Source organism: Acomys minous, assembly GCF_964271855.1.
Source record: "Acomys minous genome assembly, chromosome: 7".
In the NCBI taxonomy this organism is placed as follows: Eukaryota; Metazoa; Chordata; class Mammalia; order Rodentia; family Muridae; genus Acomys; species Acomys minous.
This window is the reverse complement of record NC_140488.1, coordinates 113,138,315-113,163,073: the sequence shown is the minus strand read 5'-3', so window position 1 is coordinate 113,163,073 and position 24,759 is coordinate 113,138,315.

The window sequence follows — 24,759 nt, the reverse complement described above, 5'->3', positions numbered from 1 at the left end:
TACCTGAGCTCACTGCCATGGTGTCTCATATTTCTCTGCTCCTTTTGTACCTCAGATGTCCAATTCAAACTCTTCTCACCTTTCCAGATTAGGGTTGGCAAACTAAAGCCCTTGAATCAAATCTGCCTGCCAGTTGGCTTGTTTGGTTTTCCTTGAATGAATAAAGTGTCATTGTAACATGTCTGTATCCATTTGTGTATATATTGACTAAGGCTGATTTTCCACAACGCCAGCGGAGCTGTCTAATTGCAAGAGAGACCTTACAGTTCTGCAAACGCTCACATTTTGACCTTTCCAGAAGTTTGCCAGTCCTAGATAAGTCTGCAAAACAAAAGGCATCTTTCTATTTTTCTCTGCCTAGAGGTATTTTTTGTCACCACATCAACTATGCCAATTCTTCCTTTATTGTACCCAAATATGCAAAGTTTACAGTGTTGATTTATCACACTTTCAGTTATTTAAAACAGACTCCTATGGTCAGTTTTTCCCCAGAGGCCTTGTGCAAGTCAATACAGGTCATGGTAGGGTCCTCAGACTAAACCATGCCTCCCAGCTGTCTATGGCTGGAGTTTTAGCAAATAGACACCCTAGATTTTACCCTGAAGTTTCCTAGTTGCTGTTGGATTTCTATTATTTCTTTTTCATTCTTTGACATTCTAAAGTCTTTTTTGGCACAGTACTAATTTAATTAAATTTGAAGGTCCTGGCATAAGCACAAATAATTTTTACCTCTGATACTTGCTCCAAAAGGTAATATTAAAAGCTTATACATGGTTTCAAAATAGTTGGTGGAGAAGAGATACCTTTGTATTTATTTTGTTTTTTACTCAAATATAATTACAACATCCCTTCCCTCCAATTCCTTGCCCCTCTCTCAAATTCATGGTCACTTTCTTTAATTATTATTTTTACAAATATAAACGAACAAATACACAAATACAAACTAATGAGTCTGTTTACTGTTGTTCTGGCTCTTCAAATCCTCCTGCCTCTTCCACAAAGTTCATTGGGATTTGGTGCAGGAGTTGTATTGTCAGATCTCCCTGAATTTTGACCAGTTGTGGGTTTCTGTAATGGTCTCCAGCGGCTACAAAGAGAAGCTTCCTCTACAAAACATTTGAGCTACACTTTTCTATGGGTTTAAGGATAAATATTTAGAATGTACTTAAGGATCGAACTAGTTTAATAAAGCGATGGTTGTAGGCTCTTTTACAAGATCTATGATTTCACTAGCCCAGAGTAATTGGCTAGGCTTCCAGTACCAGGCATGATTTTCCTCCTGTTAAGCAGGTCCTAAGGCCAACTTAAGAGCTTTTGGTTACTGCCAAAAGTATGTGTGCCCTTATAATTATTATACCATGCTGGTTATTGCTGTGATTCATAGGCATTAGAGCTGAGTATGACTCCTGGTTGCATGCCTTCCTTAGAAACTTGTACATTTGTTACTATGAAATCTGTTCCTCAGGGGAGAAGCTTTCTGATCAAATTCAGTTCAATTCCTCTGAGTCCTCTATCCAATATTCATGATGTCTTCAGAGGAAACTACCTTCAACTTCTAGAAGGCAAGCACGGGCAATAGCGATAACATATTGTTTTGAGAGTCTCTTGGGGACCCCTGGCCAACACTTAAAGGGAGGTTTCTAAAAGAGAAACAGCCTTTGTTTATGTTTTCTGTTGCTATATAAATAACCATAAATTCAGTGGCTTAAAAGAGTACATGCTCATTATCACATAGTATTACATAGTGGTGTAAAACTGTGGTACATCCGGGTGCAATGTGCCTGGATTGTCTAGTTAGCATCTCACTGGGATGATATCACTGTCAGTGGAGGCTATCGTTCTCATTTAAGCCTGAGGTCCACTTATTGAAGCATTTCTAGAATTCAGTTCTTTGTCATGTCAGACTGGTCCCAACGTTCCTGCTAAAAATTAAGGGGGGTGGAGGCACTCTTACCTTCTGGAAACTACCCAAAATCCATTCTCATGGGTATCTGCTTTCCTCTGAGTCAGCTAGAACGTGTTTCCACAACATTCTCTTTTGCCATCACTGAAAGAAAACTCATCCTTCTGAAAGGCTTACATGACGTATCTCCCTCTTGTACATTGTTCTAGTCAATTGATTTCAAAACGTAGTGACACCTGCAAAGTCGTCTCACAGCAACAGCTAGATTAGTATTTGAGTAAACTCTGGGGAGAAAGTAAATATGCATCAAAGGGGTGAGAAGCAGGGCTTTAAAGAGGCCTTGTGGTTTTATTTATGGGTTACCTTGCAGTCACCAGATAGTCATGTCCCTTTTTGAGAACTAATCCTACAAAGATAAGAAGGCAAAAAGACATTTGGCTTTATTATAGGAAAATAGTCTCAATAATGTCCATGTTACCTAATGTTATCTTCAAATTCCTTTTGTCCCGCCTAGAAAGTGTTTAATGAAATGGAGGAATAGAGATCTGGAAAATTAATATAATTTTCTCTTCTCACTAGAAATGTTTAATATATTTTTAATCAAGAAACAGTTTTAATTTCACTCTTTTCTATGTAGTTTTCTTTATTACTAGTTAAATTTACTGCTCATTGTTTTCTTAATTTTTTATTTTTTATCTAAAATATTTAAACCTCTTACACTGTGCTGGCTACTTTTATGTCAATTTGACATAAGCTATGGCTACTTTAAAGGAAAGAACCTTGATTGAGAAAATGCCTCCATAAGATTGGGCTATAGGCCGACTTGTAGAGCACTTTCTTAATTAGTGGTCAATGGGATGGTGCCATGCCTGGGCTAGTGGTCCTGGATTATATAAGAAAACAGGCTGATCAAGCCATAGGGAGCAAGCCAGTAAGTAGCATCCCTCCTTGGCCTCTGCATTAGCTCCTGCCTCCAGGTTCCTGCCCTATTTGAATTCCTATCCTGACTTCTGATGATGAACAGTAATGTGGAAATGTAAGCCAAACAAACCCTTTCCTCCCCAAGTTGCTTTGGTCATGGTGTTTCATCACAGCAATAGTAACCCTAATTAGGACACACACTTCTTCCTCATTTTACCCCTCATAAGAAATCATATTGGGAATACTACCATATGACTATGCAAAATGTGTTTTTCCAGTTCTTGCAGATTATGATGTAGAGGAATTTTAATCTAGCAATATGGCAACTCTGGCTATAATACAGACATATCTTTAATCCCAGGAGACAGAGGCAAGCAGATCTCTGAGTTCAAGGCCAGCCTGGTATAGAACAAGTTTCAGGTAAAGAAAAACTTAGGTCCAGGCATGGTGGTGCATGCTTTTAATCCCAGCATTCAGGAAACAGAAGCATGTGCATCTGTGAGTTCTAGTCAATTCTGTTTACACAGTTCAGTTGAGTCAGTGAGTTGAGAGGCAATGCAGTAGAGTTGAGTTTGTGGCAGTTCAGTTCTTAGAATTCAGTGGTAGTTTTACCAGGAGATTTTTACAGAGACAGGTTGAAGACAGAACAAGCTAGACACAGGTGAAGACAGAACGAGCCAGGGAATGAGAAGGAGCCAGAAGATTAGAACATTTTGCCAAAGTTTGTATGAGGGCAATTAGAGCAGTTCAGCTCGAAGCTGAAAGAAGTCAACTTGAAACAGTCAGCTTGGAGAGGAGTTTGAGCCAGAGCAGCAGAGTTGAACCAGCTAGTCAGAGCTCAGAAAGAGCTAGAAAGGGTAAGCTTATTCAGCAGTAAGTCTAGGACTAGACTAAATTGTATAGAGGCTAGAAGCTTCTAGGACCAGGCCTAGGTTAGCAGACTCAGGCAGTAAGCCTCCCAGACAACAATTGAGCCTAGAGAATAAAATTTACTTTTACATGCTAGTACTGTCTTTCTGTTTTTATTATAATATAATATTACTTAGTCACAAACATTAAACTTAAATAACTTCTTTATGCTTGGTACTCTTATACAACTATTTAACAAAAACTAATTTATAAATTAAATGAAAACAAAACTATAGATCCAATAAAATATAAAAAGTATTGGCATTAATTTAATACAGTAGATTATATGATTAGCTAAAAACCAAATCATTGTTGAGTTTAATAATAGAATGATGAAGCCTTCGGTATGGTCCTATATTTAATCCATTTCTGTATTTTGACTTTTATGCAATGAGTGTTTACATAGAAGTTGGTACAAAAATAATTTAAAAAGATGTGCCTTTGCTTGCTAGTTCGAGATAATAAGACTCTTCCAGTAACTGTCAAATGCTAACTTTAATTAAGCACAGTGACATATGACATGTATGGTTATTTGATTCCCAGATAAGAAAGTGCAGAAGCCTGAGATCGAATTCTTACTAGGGAGGGAGCTCATAAGGTATCAGGAAGCTAGTGCAGTGAAACACAATAATAAGGTGGGGGGGGCACAAATGGAGAGAGTTAACTAGAAGTCTGCCATTTAATGTCTTGTAAGTCACAGCAAAAACTAGTAACATGATACATCATTAGAAGATTCTGAGCAGAAGAAAGGCATAGGTGGCGTGTTTTTTAATGACTGGCCGTAGCCAGTTTTTAGTGAAGAGGCGACAGTGAAAGAAGCGAAGTGGTAGGGAAACTTGATTCCAGGCAATCTGATGGGACCTTGAAGAAAGGGCTGGTGCTAAAGGTGATAAGATTGGATGTGGAATATATTCTGCCAGTAAAATTAATTGGCTTTTCTGCTGGTATTAAAAAAATAGTATAGTTGGGATTCCTCTGAAGTTTGAGACATGGACAACGGGGGGGGGGGGGGGGAGGAGTTGCCATTCACTCTGGTGGAAAATGAGGGAGAGACTGGCTTGGGTGGGGATGAACAATAGATTCCATTTTAGGCATGCTAAATTTGAGGTGCTTGTAGGGGAAGCAATATCTAAACAAATACAAAGATAAAGACTGAAAAAAAGATGGAATGTAGAATGCACTCAGGCTGTTTTAGATAGTATTATCCAAGTGGAGAAAAAAATGAAGAGAGGTGTGTGTGTGTGAGTGTGTGTGTGTGTGTGTGTGTGTGTGTGTGTGTGTGTGTGTGTGTGTGTGTGTGTTATTTGGAAGAAATTTCTAGTATTAAAAGCTACTACCAGGTGATATTATTTAGAAATGATGTATAAAAATTCATGGAAATAAATTCCAGGAATCAACCCTAAAGTTCTCTAAACATTTGGTTTGGAAAGAATAGGAAGATCCCAAACTAATGATCTGAAAGAATGAGAGAATAGGAGTTAGGAGATACAGGGAACTTGATCAGCAAGTTTTTCTCAAAGTGAAGCCGGAAGCAGGTAGCAACATGAAAGCAAATTGGGTTAATGAACAACGCTTTTTTCTATTACGGATTTCTATTTCTATTATTATATGTATATACTTGGAGTAGGTTTGCACGTGTGAATTCGGGTGCTTGAAGAGTCCCTAAGATGGTGTCAGATCCCCTAGAGATGGAGTTACAGATAGTTGGGAGCCATCAGATACAGGATTTGAGAACTGAACTTAAGTCATCTAGAAAGACAGCAAGAGTTCTTACCTGCTGCACCATCCCGACAGCCACAAGGGAGTATACTTTTAAGTTGAACTAAGTCATTATGGTGGAGGAAGCAGAAGTGAGGGAATTGAAGGTTTAAGCAATAGAAAGACTGTAACTGTAATAGTGCACTTTGGATTCTAATCAAGGTTTACTAGGAGATGATAAGGCAATGTGGTAAATATGGTCCTAGTGGGGTTACAAAGGTTGTTAGAATGGGACTATTTGAAACAGTAAGCTGGTGGTGGTCAGAAAGCTATGTGGCCCAATGTGATGCTACACACCTGAAATCCAGCACTCGAAAGGATCTCAAGTTCCAGGCTAGCCTGGGTTGCTGAATGAGACCTTACTTCTAAGAAGAACTGAGATGCTTAAGACTAAGAGTTAGAAAAAACAAATCCATTAAATATGACAGTGGCAAATGGTGCCTGAGAGGGGATCAGAACCATCATGTACAGGATTTCAGCCCTGAAGAGAGCCTAATTAGATTTTCTCTAGTATGACCCAGATATACATTACACAGTCTAGTGTTACACGTCACCTAGTCTTCATCATTCTATCAATGGGGGAAAGAGATTCCTTAAGGCCATGCAATTAGTCCCCAGTAAGAGCCCACATCCCCTGACTTCCAGTCACGTGGGATAAAACTTTCATGCTAAACTTGCAAAAAAGATAACAATGGCTATATTCCATGCCCCCAAAACCAGATGATAATGTTCTCTTAAATTTAAAATTTTTTATTTCTGTGCTTCATCTCTTGGAACATTCCCTGATATAAAATATGATAATGAAAGGATCATCTCTTTATGCCTCTGCCTAAGAAACTGAAATATAACACCCCACAAAGCCTTGAATACATCAGAGTCCACACCTACAACTATATTTTCAGTATTTCAATAAATATCAATCTTTAAATACTAAACTAAGCACTTTACATTCTGTGATGAAACATACAATGCTACATGAGTTCATCAGCCAAGTAACTAAAACATAAAAACTCTTTAGGAAATAAGGCTTTTTGTTTAAAATGTTTTAAAATATGCAATATTCTCTTTATCTTCTAGAAGGGAAACTGAACAGAATTCAACCTGTTTGAATTTAACATGATTGAAAGGTATCTCGCAACATTACTGATTACACAAAAACAACAGAATATAACAAAATATTTTCTACTAAATGAAGTGTCAGTCTGTTTTCCATTACTGTGACAATATATCTAAGGCATTCAGCTTAAAAGGAGAAAATACCTACTTGGCTTATGATTTCAGAGGTTTTATGCCAAGGTGACTTAGCCTGCTTCGTTTGGACCTATGACAAGGCACAGTATTACCAGGGAGAGCATGTTGTGAAACAAAGCACGTCCCTTCATGGTTGTCATAAAGCAATAAAAGATCGACAAAGGGGATGTGATCCTAAAAGATCATGTCCCCAGTTACCTAACATATTTCCATTAGGCCTCCCATTTTTAAGCCTTCATCACCTCCAAACTGTACCACAGTCTGGTAAGCAAGCCTTGAACATGTGGTCTGTTATCAAGATGCATTTTCAAGATGCAAATTATAGCAATGCCCTGCCTTCCTGGCACCTTTACAGTTCTGCCCCTGTTCCTAGAAGGCAGAAATCTTTTATCCTAGTACCAGGATACAGCTCTTTTTATGCACAGCTGCTATTGCCTTATTTTTAGTAAATTGTTTTTCTCTGTTTTAAAACATTTATTTATTTAGTGTGCATGTATGTGTGTACATGCAATATTCTCTTTATCTTCTAGAAGGCAAACTGAACAGAATTCAACCTGTTTGAATTTAACATGGTTGAAAGCTACCTCACAACATCATTGATTACACAAAAACAGCAGAATACAATATCTTTTCTGCTAAATTATGTGTTAGTTCACATGGGTGTACATGGGTCAGGGGACAGCAAGTGAGAGTTAGTTCTTTAATTTGATATATCAATATAAGATCACTTAATTTACTAAAATAATTTTTTGCTTAATATCACCTCAAAACCTATACCTTAATACTAAAGATATTTCTAGGTTTTTTTTTTCTGTTCATCTTGGTAAATGAAGCACGAAATTCCTTTGTGAATTTCCACATCTGCTTTTGGGGACATAAAGAACTCTTAAACACCCTCTACTTCAACTCTTTAACTTGAAACTTGGGAATTTGAAACCCCAAGCAATTAGAATGCTTTGGTTAAGGTCATAGAACTGTATTACAAATAAGTCTGAAATCCAAAGATTTAAAATCAACCTCCACGTTCTTTCCATTGCTTATGAAATTTACATCTCATCTCCTGGACTATATATTGAACAATGGTTTGCAAACTTAGTGAGGATGTAGCTCAGTGAGTGCAGTGCCGGCCCAGCATGAATAAAAGATCCTAGGTTCAAACCCAGCACTGCATAAAACTAAGAATGGTAGCACATTCCTGTAATCCCAACACTGGAGAGGTAGAGGCAGGTAAATGAGAAGTCCAAGGTCATCCTCTGCCACATAGGAAATGTGATGTCAGCATGAACTAGACGGTCCTGTTATAGAAAAACTTCAACCTGTAATTGAGACACATCTAGAAGGAATGAAGCATACAGATGGATTGCTGGCCTCAGTCTTGAGATTCTAATTCCACTGGCCTTAGCTAAGGCATTTGCATTTGTAGATGACTGTACTGCTGGGCCAGGGACCACAGGGCAAGAATGCTCTCCAAGCTGATGATGAGCCAAGTAAAGTTTTAGTTTTATGCAAAAGTGTGACAACTGGAATAAAAAGGTATTTTCAGCCAGGCGTTTTCCCCTGGAATTATGAAGATGAAAAGAAAACTCTAAAAGGCTCTTTAATGTTAAGACATCACATTTGAGGTGATCCCAACTGAGCAAAATGCTTCAAATGAGTAGATTTAATTATCTCAGTTAATATCTAATAAAAAATTCTTTTTTTTTCTTACTCAGAAGCTTGATAATTAAGCATGAGTCTCATTGGAGACAAACAAAAGAATTAAAGATCATGCTTGTTAATATTGATAAGCCTTTTGCCCTATGGAAAAATTGAAGTAGGATTTCTGGATTATCTAAAGTAAGAAAAGAGTTTGGTTATTTGAGTATTAAAAAATAATGCTAAAGCTGGGTGTGGTGGTGCAGGCCTTTAACCCCAGCATTCAGGAAGACGGAGGCAGGTGCATCTCCATGAGCTCAAGGCCAGTCTAGTCTACAAAGGGAGTCCAGGACAGCCAAGGCTACATAGAGAAATTCCATCTCAAAAAAAAAAAAAAAGAAAGAAAGAAAGAAAGAAAGAAAAAGAAAAAATAATAATATTGCTAAACCAGATAGGCACAGTGCCTTATACCTATTATACCTGCATTTGGAAGGCTGAGAAGGGAGGGTCACTATAATACTGAGGGTAGCCTAAACCATAAGATGAGTTCTATACTAGTCTGGGCTATGGAGTGAGACCCTGATTCACAAAAACCAAACACCATAATAACCCCAAAGCATAATGTTATGACCTCTCTGAGTTGTGGGTACAACAAGCCTGGAATATAACTATTTTAAGTCAAAGTGTAAAATAAATATTTTAGCATGCATAATTTTATGTATTTGCTTTTGAGAATTATAACATATAAACCTTTTCATCAATTTCTCCTTTTACTGAATCTTACTTTTTGTTATTTTGGGACTAGATAAAAAATTCTCACATTTTAATAGGTATTCAAATCACCTGAGGACCATAAGATGCAGATCCTGATCCAGTGTGCCAAGGATTTGTATATAAACTAAGTTCCTAGGCAAGGCCTAAGTGGCTGGCCTATAAACTCTCCTTCTAGTAAAATTTGTCGAGAGAATTCTGATATCACAATTGTCTAAGACTTGCTTATGGCCACATTCCCTAGTCTATTCCTTTCTCTTTGCTTTCATGTACTACATCTTAATATCTGTACTTCATAACTTCTTCCTCAACAAAATAAGTACCACTGTGCTTCAAATTGGAAAATGATGCAAGGCTTCCTAGTTCCAGCCAACAAGGCTTACAGCAGCATGCAATGATTCCCGGGTGTACTATGGCTTCCATGTCCCCCTCCTCCTTCCCTGCCTCTTCCTCCTCCTCCTCCTCCTCCTCCTCTCTCTCTCTCTCTCTCTCTCTCTCTCTCTCTCTCTCTCTCTCTGTGTGTGTGTGTGCGTGTGTGTGTGTGTGTGTGTGTGTGTGTGTGTGTGTGTGTGTGCGTGTGTGTAGCTCCCAGCTTTGGTTTTAGATAGCTATCCATTAGCTTACATTAAATCATTCCCATGTGATAACTTGTTCCATCTCTACCTGAAGATACTCTCAGTTGATTTGCTTTCAGACAAATGATCTTTTGTGCATAAATTCCTCCTCTTCTTCCCCCATTCTTTGCCAAGGCACTCATAGTTTTCTTTAACAAGGCAGCTGTCTAGAGCCCCAAGTGCTTTTCTGTTGTTCCACCATGGATATTTAATAATTCTGTTGTCAGCTCCAATACCTCTCCCAAACACCTCTGGTGGTGCCAAAAATCTTATCTGCCTCCTACCTTGATTCTTCAAGAATAGCTGCCATTTCTCAATTCTTCAATTCTCCTCACCTTCATCCACCCATTCCTCAAATGTTACATCTCTGATGGGAAAAAAGCCATTATCATAGCAAGAAACAATACTGATTAATATGAATGGGCACCAAACAACATAACAAGTACTTTATAAATATTATCTCAGGTCTTCACAACTAGCTCATAAAACAAGAAGTATACATAGAGAAGTTTAATGTGCAAAGATTAACAGACTTACCCAGAATCACACAAATAAAAATGGCTGAGCTATCCAGCCCTAGAAGTCAAAGATAGTCCTGACTGACTTAAAAATGATGCTTTACCTTTCTTAAGGAATTATAAACAATATATTTCTTCAATCTAGAGTTTTAAAAGTCCATCTGGCCTTGGGTAGCTTTCAAAGATACAGAAGTCAGAGTGATTAACCAAAAATCAGAAAGCAAGACTGGGAAAATTGTTGCATGTAACTACAACACTCTTAGAATCTTCTGTATGGAAAAAAAATACCATAAATCTTTTAATGACAGAGAGACTAGGAGGAAGCATTTACAATGAATATAGCTGCCAAATATTAATATTCACTATAAAGAACTCCTTCAAATTAATCAGAGGAAGACAAACAACCCAGCAGGAAAAAGCAAGCAAATGTGGTCACTTACTTGAAAATGAAATATTAAAAAGTCAATAGTCATGTGGAAATATATTCATCCTTGCCAATAATCAGAGAAAAGTAATTTTATGTGATACCATTTTTCAGCCATAAGATGGGCAAAACTAAAGTGGGACAACATCAAATGCTGATGGGGTCATGAAGAAACAGATACTCTCATCCTTTGTTGAAGCAAGTTGCTTCAGTCACTTTGGACAGCACTCGCTCTGCCAAGATCAACTGGAATTGTGAGTCAATCTGAAATTATACTGTGAAGCAGTTGATCTACTTCCAGTCATTTCCCTTAAATAGCTATCTGTACATATCCATAGGATGTGGACAAGGATGCAGCAGTGCTTGGAATATCAAACAACAGAGGGGGAAAAGAAACAGAAGCCTACCACATCAGTAAAAATTAGTGTACACATATGTTGGAAGTATCTTTCTATATATTCAAAGGGAAAGGGGAAAGAGATCTCAAAAATCCACTATTGAGTAAAAAACTCACAGAAACAATGTTCAAAAGGAAGAGTGTCATTAAAATCAAGTCAAAGTAGGTCGTAGACCTAAATGTAAAATACGAAATCAGCATACAACTCTAAATGACCTTCTTGTATTAATTACTTTCCATTGACTATGATAAAACATCATGACCAAGACAACTTACACAGAAAAAAAAGTTTATTTGGGCTTATGGCTACAGAGGGTTAGAGTCCATGACCATCACAGCAGGGAATCATGACAGTGGAGTTCACATCTTGATCCACAGGTAGGAATTCAAGAGACAGAACTAGAAATGGCTTTTGAAACTGCAAAGTCCTCTCCAGGTCACACACTGTCTCTAGTAATGCCAAAACCTAGCGAACCTCCCTAAACAGTGCCAAGAAGTGAAGATCATGTATTCAACTACCGGGGACTAAGGGGGACATCTCATTCAAAGCGCCACACTTAGGTGAATGGGTATGGATAGCACAAACTGATTTTAATGCAAATTTAAATTTGGGGTTTTGCAAAAGATGCTATCAAGAAAATATACAAAGAATTCTTAAAACTCAACAATAAGAAACTCAATAACTTGATTTTAAAATGGGTATAAACATCAATAGATAGCTCACCACAGAAGAGCCACAGATGAAACGATCATATGAAAAAAAGTAATACCCTATGTCATTGGGGAATCACTAACTAAAACAATGGGATATCATGACTCACCTATTAGAGTGCCTAAAATTTAAGACACTGGCAATACCAAATGCTGGACAGGATAAGAACAACAGAGACTCTTATTCATCACTGGCAGAAATACAAAAATATACAGGCATTTTGGCAGCATATTATACAGCTAAACACCTTCTTATAATATGATCCAGAAATTGCACTCCTTGACACTTTTCCAAAATAATTGAAAACTTATGTCCATACAAAAACCTGTATACAGATGTTTATAACAGCTTTATTTGTAATTTTAGAACTTGGAAGCAACCAAGATGTTTTTTCAGTAAAAGAATGAATAAAGCCAAACATCCAGTTGATGAAATGTTTATGCTAAAACAAATGAGCTATTAAGCCATGAAAAGACATGGAGACTATTCCAGTTCATATTATTTACTAAATGAAGCCAATCTGACAAACCTACAGATTGTATGATTCCAAACATATGACATTGCTGATAAAGAAAAACTATGGAAGCAGTATTTTTTTAATCAGTGTTTTCTGGGGATTGGGAAGCAAAGGAGAGAAAACTAGACAAATCAGAGGATTTTTTTCATCAGTGAGGTTACTCTGTGTGATACTGTATATATATATATATATATATATATATATATATATACATATATACATATATACATATATGTATATATACATACATACATATATATATGTATATATCTACACATATTTACATATATATATATATATGTATATATATATATATACTATGATGGTATGTGTGCATGTGAGTATTATTATATGTGTCTGAGACCATAGAACACAGTGAAGCTTAATGCAGACTACAGATTCTTGGTGATAACGATGTGATGTACCAATGTACATTCATCAATTATATCAAATGTGCCACTTTCTGTGCATGTGAGGGAATTCTCCGCTGTGCTTAATTTTGCTGTGAATATAAAACTGCTAAAAAAAATTGAATGTTTTAAACACTTTCCATTTATAAGAATGGAAAGCCATTTTTAAGTCTAGATAGATGTTTTAAGATGATAGAGATGAGATATGATAGATATTAGTTTACATTCAGAATTTTAGACTCACCGAGATAGGAAAGATGTTTTCTTTAAGGCTGCCAAATACAAATAGCTGAAGCACTATGAATTTAATATATATATATATCTTAATTGTTTCATGGTTCTTTTTGCTGTAGGTAGTTTCTTGTATATATGTGTAATAATATAAATGTATGTGTAAAAATATTTAATAAAAAAATTTAAAAAAAAAGAATGGAAAGCCATTGGGTGAGAGAAGAACTGACATCATCCAAATTGTACATTTTAAATACTACTCTAGGATAGAAGCTAGGCACTAGAGGAGCAGGAGTAACTAGAAGAAGTCTCTGTGAGTAAAATCAATTTACTCTGGCTGCTGGTGGTGGGACACAGAGATGTGAAAGAACTGAGAATCTATGTGACAAAGTCAATGGAACTGCTCATGACATGTATATGAAGAAAATTTGAAATGGACTGGAAATATAATAGCAGAACATTCCATGGCAGCTACATCTCTGGGAAGGGACTATAGTATGACAATGGCACATGGGTACAAAATTTAAATGGGAAGCAAAACATTTACTTATCATGCATGATACATGATAGCTTAACATACATTTTTATTCTGAACATAGTTTGATTTGATCTCCCCAAAACACCCAAGTCCTTGCCCTTTATTGCTCTCTTTAGAAAACAAACAGGTAAACAAACTAGAATTTTTTTCAAAAGGCTAGAGAGATGGCTTAGAGGTTGGGAACACTGACTGTTCCTCTGGAGGCCCTGAGTTTAATTCCCAGCAACCACATGGTGGCTCACAACCATCTATGATGTGATCTGATGCCCTCCTCTGCCCTGCAGGCAGAGCACTGTATACATGATAATAAATAAATCGTAAAAGAAAACAAGAAACATAAACACAAAAATAAGAAACCACAAAATATTAGCCTGTAAGGTAAAATATGTTCAAACAAAACATTATGAAACAAAAGTCTACAAGAATAGCATTGCGTTCATCTTGCATTGGCCATCTACTGCTGGGCATGGGGCCTCCCTTAAGTGTAATTTACATATATTCAGTGAGACTCCATTGGAAGAAACTCATTTTTCCAGTGTGAATAGATGTAAATTGGAGACAGCCTCTTTTAGTTTTAATGTTTATTGAAAATAAAGTTATATTCATACAATATATTATAAGCAGAATTTCCCCTCCTTCATCTTCTCCCAGGTCCTCTCCACTTCCTTATTCTTCCAACTCCATGCCTTCCCTCTCTCTCTCTCTCTCTCTCTCTCTCTCAAACAACAATAATAAAGACAAACAAATAGGGATAAAACAAAATGAACAAACTAATAAACAAAAAGGAGGGAAAAAGAAACTAAAACAGAGCATGAGAAACAGATACACATGCACACACATACACGAACATGCACGCACACACACATACACACACACACAAACAAAAAACTCAAAATTCAAAACTATAATATACAAGCAAAAGACCATTAAGATTTAACCTGTATAAAGCCATATGAGACCAAAAGAATGAAAGAGAGAGAGAGAGAGAGAAGGAGGAGGAGGAGAAGAAAGAAAGAAAGAAAGAAAGAAAGAAAGAAAGAAAGAAAGAAAGAAAGAAAGAAAGAAAATGTTTTTGATTAGGTATGGGAATCCTTGTCTACTTCCCCTTTAGCTTGAACCTGTGCAGGCCCTATGTGTGCTGCCACAGTCTCTGTGAGTTCATATGGGCATCAGTCCTTCTGTGTGTTTAGAGGTCTTGTTTCCTTGGTGTCCTCCATCCCCTATGACTCTTACACTCTTTCTGCCTCCTCTTCTACAGAGTTCCCTGAGCCCTGCAGGGAAAGAATCCATTTAGGGCTGAGTATTCCAAAGTCTCTCATTCTCTGCGTGTCTGGCTGTGTGTCTTAGCATTTGTTCCCATCTACTGCAGAAGAAAATTTCTCTGACGATGGCTGAACAAGGCACTAATCTAAGAGTATAGCGGAATAGCACTAGGAGTCATTTTATTGCTATATCCTTTAGCACAACCATAGTAATTGGTTTTCACCTAGGTCTCTTGGCTGGATAGTCTCTGGTTCTTGGTCATGCAAGCAATGTCAATTAGAGGTTACATCTCATGAGTGAGCCTTAAGGCAAATCAGTTTCCGGTTGGCTCCTCCCATAAACTTTGTGCCACCATTGCCCTAGCATATCTTGCATTCAGGACAGATTGTAGACCAAAAGCTCTGTGGCTCGGTTGGTGTTTACATTTTCTTTTGATAGCATGCAGAGTGCCTTCCTGTACCAAAGATGCTAGTACATAGGAGTTTCAAGGAAACCATCTAAGCAGATATTTCCCAAATTCTCCAAATGAGAGTTCATGCCCCTACAATGGTAATACATTCAATTACTTTTCTGTGACCAAAACACCAGAGAGAACAGCATAAAGAATAAAAGATCCATTTCAGCTCATGATTTCAAAGGGCACATGTCCCATGATGAGGCGGAACAGCATGGCAGCAGGGACAAGTGAAAGAGACTGTTCATCTTGTGATGGACAGAAAGCAGGGGGAAAAAGGAAAGACCAGGTATAACCACCAACAATATATCCCAGTTACCCACTTCCTCCAGCTAGTCCCTACCCTCAAAGTTTCCAAATGTCCCAAAATAACACCACCAGGTGAGAACCAAGCCATGGGGTACACTTAGGATTCAAAGTGTGATCTAGTAAAGATTGGAACTTTTACCTTAGGAGTAAGTTTTTTTTTCAGAAGGACTATATATAGATTATAGGTGGGGTTCTTTAGAGAAACAAAATCAATGGTGTGTATGTGTGTGTGCATGTGTGTGTGTGTGTCTGTGTGTGTGTGTGTGTGTGTGTGTGTGTGTGTGTGTTAGTTAAGCCATATCTGAGAAGCTGATAACTAAGTCATTACTCTGTCCTTGAGGCTGTGAGCCTCAGCAAACCAAACCTGGCACCAGAATCCTAGAAACCTCCTGAAGAGCTGCTTGTCCTTTGTCCATAATGAGAGGTTGGAAAGGATGGTGATATCAGCTGAGAGAGCAGCAGCAGCAGGACAAATCAACTTGACAACAAGGAGGAAGACCAAGGAAGCAAAAAGAGAGATGCTCTTCCTTCTGCCTTTTTACCCTGCAGGTGCTGTCCAAAATTGGGGTGGGGCCTTCCCACATCAATCAAGGTAATCAGGATGACTCATCAGGTAAAGAACCCTACTTAGGCAATCTACTTTGTGGCAATTGGGCATTAAAACCAACCAAAGTAGATGGTACTAAAATTAAATAAACCAGGTGTGGTAGCACACAATGGTATTCCCAGCTACTCAGGAAATTAAGGTGGGCGTACGGTGAGTTTAAGGCCATCCTTGGACTACACAGCAAGACCATGTCTCAGGACAAAGAAAACAGGCTGGGGATGTATCACAGTAGCAAAGCACTTGCCTGGCACAGACAAGACCTCCAGCACTACAAAAAGAAGTAGTCTAAATAACAGGCCACTGTTGCTTTTACTCATTCAAGTGTTATGGTGCAAACACGGTTAAAAAGCGACAATGCCTATCATAATGTTCTACTTGTAGGTTTCTAGGACCCTCTGGATCCTTCTACTTTGCCATTCTCCCATGCTTCTCTCATCTAGAGTCCCAATAGAATGTCCTCCCCCTCTGTCTCAGTTTCCTGGTAAGTGAAGGCTTTCGTGGGACATGCCCCTTGGGCTAATTTGGGCCCAGGGGTCCTGCTCAAACTAAGGCACCAGCCAAGGACAATACAGGCTGTAAAACTTTAAGCCCCTACCCAGATCTAGCCAATGGTCAGAACAGTCTCCACAGTAGAGTGGAGAGTGGGATATGACTTTCTCACATACTCTGGTGCCTCACCTTTGACCATGTCCCCTGGAGGGGGAGACCTGGTGGCACTCAGAGGAAGAACAGCAGGTTACCGAGAAGAGACTTGATACCCTGTGAGCATATACAGGGGGAGGTAATCCCCCTCAGGAACAGTCATAGGGGAGGGGAATAAGGGGAAAATGGGAGGGAGGGAAGAATGGGAGGATACAAGGGATGGGATAACCATTGAGATGTAACAAGAATAAATTAATAAAAAAAGGAAAAAAAGCGACAATGCCTGTTATCTGGGCTTATTACTAGAGAAGGCAGTTGCCTTGACCTAGAATGATGGGTCCATCTCTGAGTTTAGTGTTTGCAGGAGGAAAACTGTCATTTACCCACAATTATGGGAAAAAAAAAGAGCTGGAAAGGGGTCAGCACTGCTCTACTCAATTTGAGAGACAGATTATCTTTTTAGCAGGAACAGCTGCCAATGTTAATTTTCAGTTAAATTAGATAGCCCGCCTCAGTTGACCATCTGTCAAAGAGAACCTCACAACTATTTAGAGGCTGTGATACAAAGCAAACCATAATATAACATATTCTTTGTATATGAAAAGGATTTCCAAGTTCCAGCCCACAGATTTCAAATGACACTTGGTACCAGTTTCAATATGATCCAAAGATCTTCAGTTCCTTGTCATTTTACCTTCATCCACAAGATTACCATTTTGTGCTTTTGTAAAGTGCTTTTGATTCAAGGAGCACTAGCAGCTTTCCAGGCCTTAATTAATTGGGCTTCATACACTCCTGTGACGCTATCATTGTCTTCATTTAAGGGGGCATAATTATCAAATAGGAAGGTGAAGTGGCTTATTCTCTGTCTCAGCGACAAGTCAAAAAGCTCAAAAGAAAACTGGAGAGAGGAGATTCCGACTCGCTAGGTTTAAGGGAAACAAACGATTAAACACAATTTCAGATGTCATTCTGTCTCAAGGATTTTAAGCCATTTCCCTCCGCAGCATCCAGGTTTTTATACCACTGGTTCAGTGCAATAGAAGCAACAGCGAGGACAAAAGAGATCTGTAGAAGAGTAGTCGAGCAGGAACTTGTGATTTCCCCTTTGTGGAGCACCACACACACACACACACACACACACACACACACACACACACACACACACACACACACCCTGCTACAAGCCAAACTCACGTAAAATCCATTACACGTGGCCGCATGCCCCCAGAAAAGCCTGTGCCTAAGGCTGGATCACAGCATCCCTTCCACTTGGCCACAACTGGATCCAGGACAGACACATGCGAATTGGGTGGATAGACATCCTCTATAGTACTTCGCTGCCACAAAAAAAGTGAAGGGGAACATCCTCTCTCTGCTGCAGCTGGTACAACACCAATTTAGGCTGGGAGTAGCCAGCCATTAAGCCTCTCACATTGGGGGGAGTCTGTCCTAAAGGTGGGAAAAGACAATAGGTTAAACCAAGATAATGTCTTTCCAATTCCTGTTCCTTCAGGCTGTTCTGCCTCTAAGCTCATTAGTGACTTGTAAATCAGTGCCAGCGAGATAATAACCAATAACCCAGCAGTGGCATGAAGATTATTTTCAACTGAAAACATCTGAAGAAACAGCAGCTGCAGAAAGAAACCTTACCCAAACTCAAGCAGGGCCTCCTGAAAAACGCAGCTGTCATTAACCCCCTTCTGGAGGGAGTTTCCTGTTTAGGAGATTACTGACCCTTAGCACCAGGAGGTGTGAATTCAGCTGTCATAAATACCCTAGGGGGAAGAAGAGTTTCAGCTGGAAGGACTGCTGTCCCTTGACCTAAAGAATAAAAAAGCCCAACAGAGCCTTTCATACTATTGCATTGAACCACTAACCCCTGTCTTTTATTCAGCTGAGATATAAACTCATAGCTTTGGCTGCTCAGCAAACCAACTCTCATTGACTGTTCCCTTGTGAGTGTGAAATAAGCTTTTTTGTTAATTTATTTGTTTTTCGTTCATTTGGAGCTTCTCACCACATGAATTTAAACTGACAGAGAAAAAAAACCTCCCTCCTAATAACAGGTAAATGGCAAGCAGTTCCTTTATGTATCCTCCCCTGTCTATGTATAGAAATGTACACATGCACATACATGTGTCATGTATCAATCGCATCATAATATGTTTTAAGAAATGCATCGTGAGGCAATTTCCCCATTACTTAAACATTGTAGGCAATACTTTTATAATGTGAGATGACTACACTGTCCCTGGATTACCATAATATACGAAGTCCATTGTTGTTCAAAACCCTACTATGGACTTTATAACTGTATATCACTGGTGTATATGTAATACATGCAAGGTAGATAGATTAAATGTTCACTTGAATTCCGCTTCTATCTCTTGTAACTTATGATATTGCATGGCCTGTTTAGTTACCTGCCCATCATGGGTTCCTTGAATATTAGATTAGGTTGAAGATTAGAATGTGTTCTCTCACTTCACAATTTACTGTGTCCCTCAAGCAACTAATTCTGTCATGCTATTAAAAATCCCTGGAGGGCAATCATACCATTTGCTGAGATGGTTTGGTATCCATTCACAATGCATTCAAGGAAAAAAAAATATGTGAAGTTTTTACTTTTATCTGCATCTTCCTCTCAAAGTATCCCTAATGCCCTTTCAACATAATCAGCTCATTAGGTAGTAAAAACAATGCCAAGTGGGGCTGCAGTTTCCTAAGTGCCACACTATGGGTGTAGGAGCAGTAGTCAGCCATTATCAGCTTCCGGATGCTAGACACAGTCACAAGTGAATGAAGTTAGAACCCAGAAGCTCATCGTGCCCATTGCTTTTGCTTTGCTGGGACAAAATGCCTGACACAGACACCGTTAAAAGAAGGAGGATTGTTTGGGCTTAAGGATTCAAAAGCTTTGGTCAATGTTTTCTTGGTCCCAATCACTTAAACAGAATGTCCTGGTAGTGAGAGCATGTGGAAAAGAAGGCCCTTCATCTCAGGACAGGAAGCAGACAGAAGGTTTCCTGTCATGGTTAATTGTTTATGTCAGTTTGACACAAACTAGAGTTGTCTGAAGTGAAGGAACCTCAACTGAAAAAAATCTCTCTATCAGATTGTCCTGTAGAGACGTACGTCTATGTGGCATTTTCTTGATTAATGGCTAAAGTGACAGGGCCCAGTCAACTCCATGTAGCACCACCTTTAGGCAGGAGATCCTGGCTTGTATCAGAAAGGCATGGAAATCAAGCAAATAAGCAGTGTTCCTTCATGGCCTCTGCTTCAGTTTCTGCCTAGAGTTCCTGCCCTGACTTCCCTTCATGATGGACTGTAAGCTGTAATAAATCCCCCCCCCCCAAGCTGTTTTTCAGTCAGTGTTTTTAATACCACATATTTTAGTTTTTGAAATTATAATGACATCATTTCCCCCTTCCCCCTCTCTTCCAACCCCTCCTGTGCATTCTCTTTATTCTATTTGTTCCCCCTTCTCTCTCCCTCCCTCTCTCTCTCTCTCCTCCTCCTCCTCCTTCTCTCTCTCTCTCTCTCTCTCTCTCTCTCTCTCTCTCTCTCTCTCTCTCTCTCTCTTCCTCCTCCTCCTCCTCCTTCTCTCTCTCTCTCTCTCTCTCTCTCTCTCTCTCTCTCTCTCTCTCTCTCTCTCTCCCTCCCTCCCTCCCTCCCTCCCCCCTTCCTCCCTCCCTCTCCCTCCCCCCTCTCCCTCTCCAGTTCCTCTATTTCTTTAGTTATTGTGGGATGTGAGTGTGGCTGTGTTTGTGTTCCTAAATACATAAATATATACATCCTCTTTACTTTACATACTGTTACTCATATGGGTATGTTTTGGGGGCTATTTGGTGTTGGATAACCAATTGCTGTGCTCCTCCACAGGGAAAGACTATTTCTTTGGCATTCTGCATTTGCCTATAGTTCTTTGTATATGGCCTGGTGGGCTTTTGCACTTCCACATTAGCATGCTTACTGGGTGTTGTCCTTGTTGAGGTCTTCTTTAGACAACCATGTTGGTGAGACTTAATGAGTGTAGCCTCTCTGACATTTTTAAGAGACATGATCTCACAGCAATTTTCCTTTTCCTCTGGCCCTTACAATCTTTCCACCTGCTCTTCCACAATGATTCCTGAGCTTTGGGTGTAGTAATTCTGTTATAAATGTACCATTGCAGTCAAGAGCTCTATAACTAAACTTAAAACCTGCTTACTAAGGGGGAAACCATGCCTGGTACTGGAAAACTGGCCAACTACACAGGGTAGTGAAGTCATTCATCCTGTGAACCTATAACCCACTTTCTAAACCAGCATGACCCCTAGCTATATTCTAAATCCTCACCCTTATAGCCACAGTATATAAATATAGTTTGGATCTTTCATCAAAGAAATTCCCTGTTACAGCAAACATAGACCATTGGATAGTATTCTATTATAGCCACAACAAGGAAACTATCACCAGTGACCTACTACTTTTTCCAACCTCCCAAAGTTTCCAGAACCTTCCAAAAGTAGCACCACCTGCTGGGGGACCAAGCACTCAGTACATAAGCCTGTGGGGAACATCCCATGTTCAAATCATTAAATCAAGTAAATGCCATGGTCTCCGGCTGTTTGAGAAACCTATTCTGCAATTTGTTTTCACTTCTAAACATGCTGGAAACTCAGATTTGTTTGTGGACCAGTGGCTCATATTACAACAGCATTTAGCATTTAATTGTGTGTTAAAGCATGGTACTACTTACCATGATCAAATCTTTTAGGATAGGCCTTTTAATAGCAATAATGACCATACCTTCAGATTCAACAAATACCACAGAAAGCCCTACATATAGAATTATAAGAAAACCAGGTTTTTATTGTAATAAACAGTTAAGTGGAAGACTTAGAAATCTACAAAAATATTTTCTCTTGTCACTATCTATCATTGTAATTTAATTTAATACCTACTGATTATGTGTATCGGGCAGCTTTTGTTACACTGCATTACAATAGCAACCTCAAAATTGCAATAGCTTACAATGTCAAGGAGTATTTTTCACTCAGAACTTTGTCTTCCGTAGTTTGGCTCCACCTCTGTTTTTCATGCCAGGAGCAAAAATAAAGAACAACCCCTCTCTAGGGCACAGTACCAAAGTGTAATAAACAGGAAAATACACTGAAAGTTTCTGTTCATATTTTCTTAGCCAGATGCCTTTAGTCAGGGTTTTTACTACTGTGAGAAAATGCCATGACCATAAGGAACTCAGGGAGAAAGGGTTTTATTTCACAGTGTAGCTTATAATCCATCATCTAGGAAAATCAGGGCATTAACTCAAGCAGGGCAGGAACCTGGAGACAGGAACTGTTTCAGAGGCCATGGAAGAGTACTGCTTACTGGCTTGCTCATGCTGCCTTACTCAGTCTGCACCTAGGACCATATCACAGCAATGGCACAGCCAACAATAAGATGGACCCTCCCACATCAAACATCAATCAAGAAAATACATCATAGGCTTGCTGACAGGTCAATCTGACCAGGGCTTTTTCTCAACTGAGGTCTTATCTTCTAAAAGGACTCTAGCTTGTATCAAGTAGGCATAAAACTAGACAGCACACCAGAGGGAAAAAACCAAAAGTCAATAGTGACAAGGGGATGAAGAAATATAGTTCTCCTTGGGGAGCAATGGCAAGTTTTCCTGGCAACACGTGAGGACAAGTCCTATAGAGAAGGCAAGATGAAGAGATTGAGACCAATGACACAGTTATCCACGCTGAATAAAACTGATGTTCTTATGGAAACAGCCTAAGTGTCCCTCAATAGAAGAATGGATAAAGAAACTGTGGTACATATACACTATGGAATATTACTCAGCTATTAAAAACAAGGATTTTCCAAAATTTGTGGACAAATGGATTGAACTAGAAATGATCATAATGAGTGAGCTAACCCAGAAGCAGAAAGAGTCAAATGGTATATACTCACTTATTACCGGACACTAGCCCAAGGGACAGGTCCCATGAAAGTCTGCACCTACCAGGAAACGGGGATAGAGGTGAGGACATCCTATTGAGACTCTAGATGAGGAAAATATAGAGGATAGGCAAGTAGGGGGACCCAGAGGGTCCTAGAAACCTACAAGAAGAACATTATGATGGCTAGATCTGAGCCCAGGGATTCTGCTTGATCTAAGGCACCAACCATGGACAAAACGGGCAGTCATCATCAAACCCCTACCCAGATCTAGCCAAGGGACAGAACATTCTCCACAGCTAAGTGGAGACTGGGGACTGACTTTCACAGGATCTCTGGTGCCCCATATTTGGCCATGTCCCTTTGTGGGGGAGGCCCAATGGCACTCGGAAGAAGGATAGAGGACTACCAAGAAAAGACTTGATACCCTAGCACCATATTCAGGGGGAGGAGGTCCCCCACAGCCACAGTCATAGGGAAGGGGGATTGGGGTGAAAGTGGGAGGGAGGGAGGAATGGGAGGATGCATGGGATGGGATAGAAAATGAGATGTAATAGGAATTATTTTTAATTTTCAATAAAAATGTGTTTAAAAAAAAACTGATGTTCTTTATCAGGTGTCCCTCATATCCGCACATGCAACTAAATCAATCAGTAATAAAAGGACTCTAAGCCCTAGGGCAAATAAAAGGATGGGGTTGGGGGAGGGAGAGGAGACAGAGGGAAGAAAAGAAAAGAACTTCCCAGTGTCAGCAATTCTATGTTAAACACTCTGTAAACAGTTTCCCTATAAAAAATAGAAAGGAAGAAAAGGTGGTGACAGAACTTGAAGAACTTTGATCACGCCCTTACTCCAGTCTTAAGTACACAGTTTATTTGGAGTTATTTTCACTTAATAAAGTATACACAATGAAACCATAAGAAACTCTAAAAGGTCATCTGTTAAACTTTGAAACTTTCTTGCCTTGGATAAGAAAATAATTGGAACATTCATGACATTTTGTTCATTTTTTTTATTGAAAAAGAAAAGGCATTCTCTTCCTGCATAATTCTTGAAGTTGAATACCAAACCCTTCCCTAGTTCAATGTTTTAAGATTAATAATTTCCTTTCTATATTGTCTTGTTTTCAGAACAAACCACAATCCATAATTACCTCAGCAGAATTGTCACTACTGTGATCACAGTCACAAAGTTGGAGTAACATTTTTATCTACCTAGAATGACTAGGTGACTTAAAAATATAAATGTGGCCATGTCACTTCATTACCTATTCTATTCAGTAACATCATCGTCCTTCCCCACAAGATTGTAAGTTTGTTGAGAGTCAGGACCAGTTGATCTTGCTCACTGCCAAAACCAGGATCCCTAACATGCTGCCTGCCACACTGCAGAAGCTCAGCAAGTATCTCGAATAAATAAGGGAGTGAACAAATGAATGAATGAATGAATGAATGAACGGAACAAATGAATGAAGGCACTCTATAAGCAGGCCTCCATTTCACCTCTGCTGTATGTAATTGGAATATGATGTATTCCCTGTGAAACTCATAGTTTAATCTCCTGCTGTGAAGTATCCAAAAAGTGGAAACTTAAATTATAGTGTTTTGAACCGGTGGGTTTTGGACATGATTGTTCCCAACTACTCAGCTCTGCCTTTCTTATAATCCATTGTTAGGGTCAGATAGTGTAGGCCCAGTATTGAATACTGGTGTCTTGGTAATAAGAGATTAGGGTATCTCATCACCAAATGTGGGCCCTTGACTTTGAACCTCCAGAACAATGAATCCAAATGAATCTCCTTTCTTGATAACCTACCTAGCCTGTGGTATTAAGTTTGGGCAATAGAAAAGAGACTGATGAATCAGCTTTTGTCTACTGCAGAGGCCTTTGTGTTCTCATTCATGTTATTGTTCCTGTTTACAATGCCCTGATCCCTACTGAGAGCCTGGATAACACTGTACACACTTTAAGTTCTACACTATGATCCCAGTCACACAGTAGCTACAGGCACATTTCCATT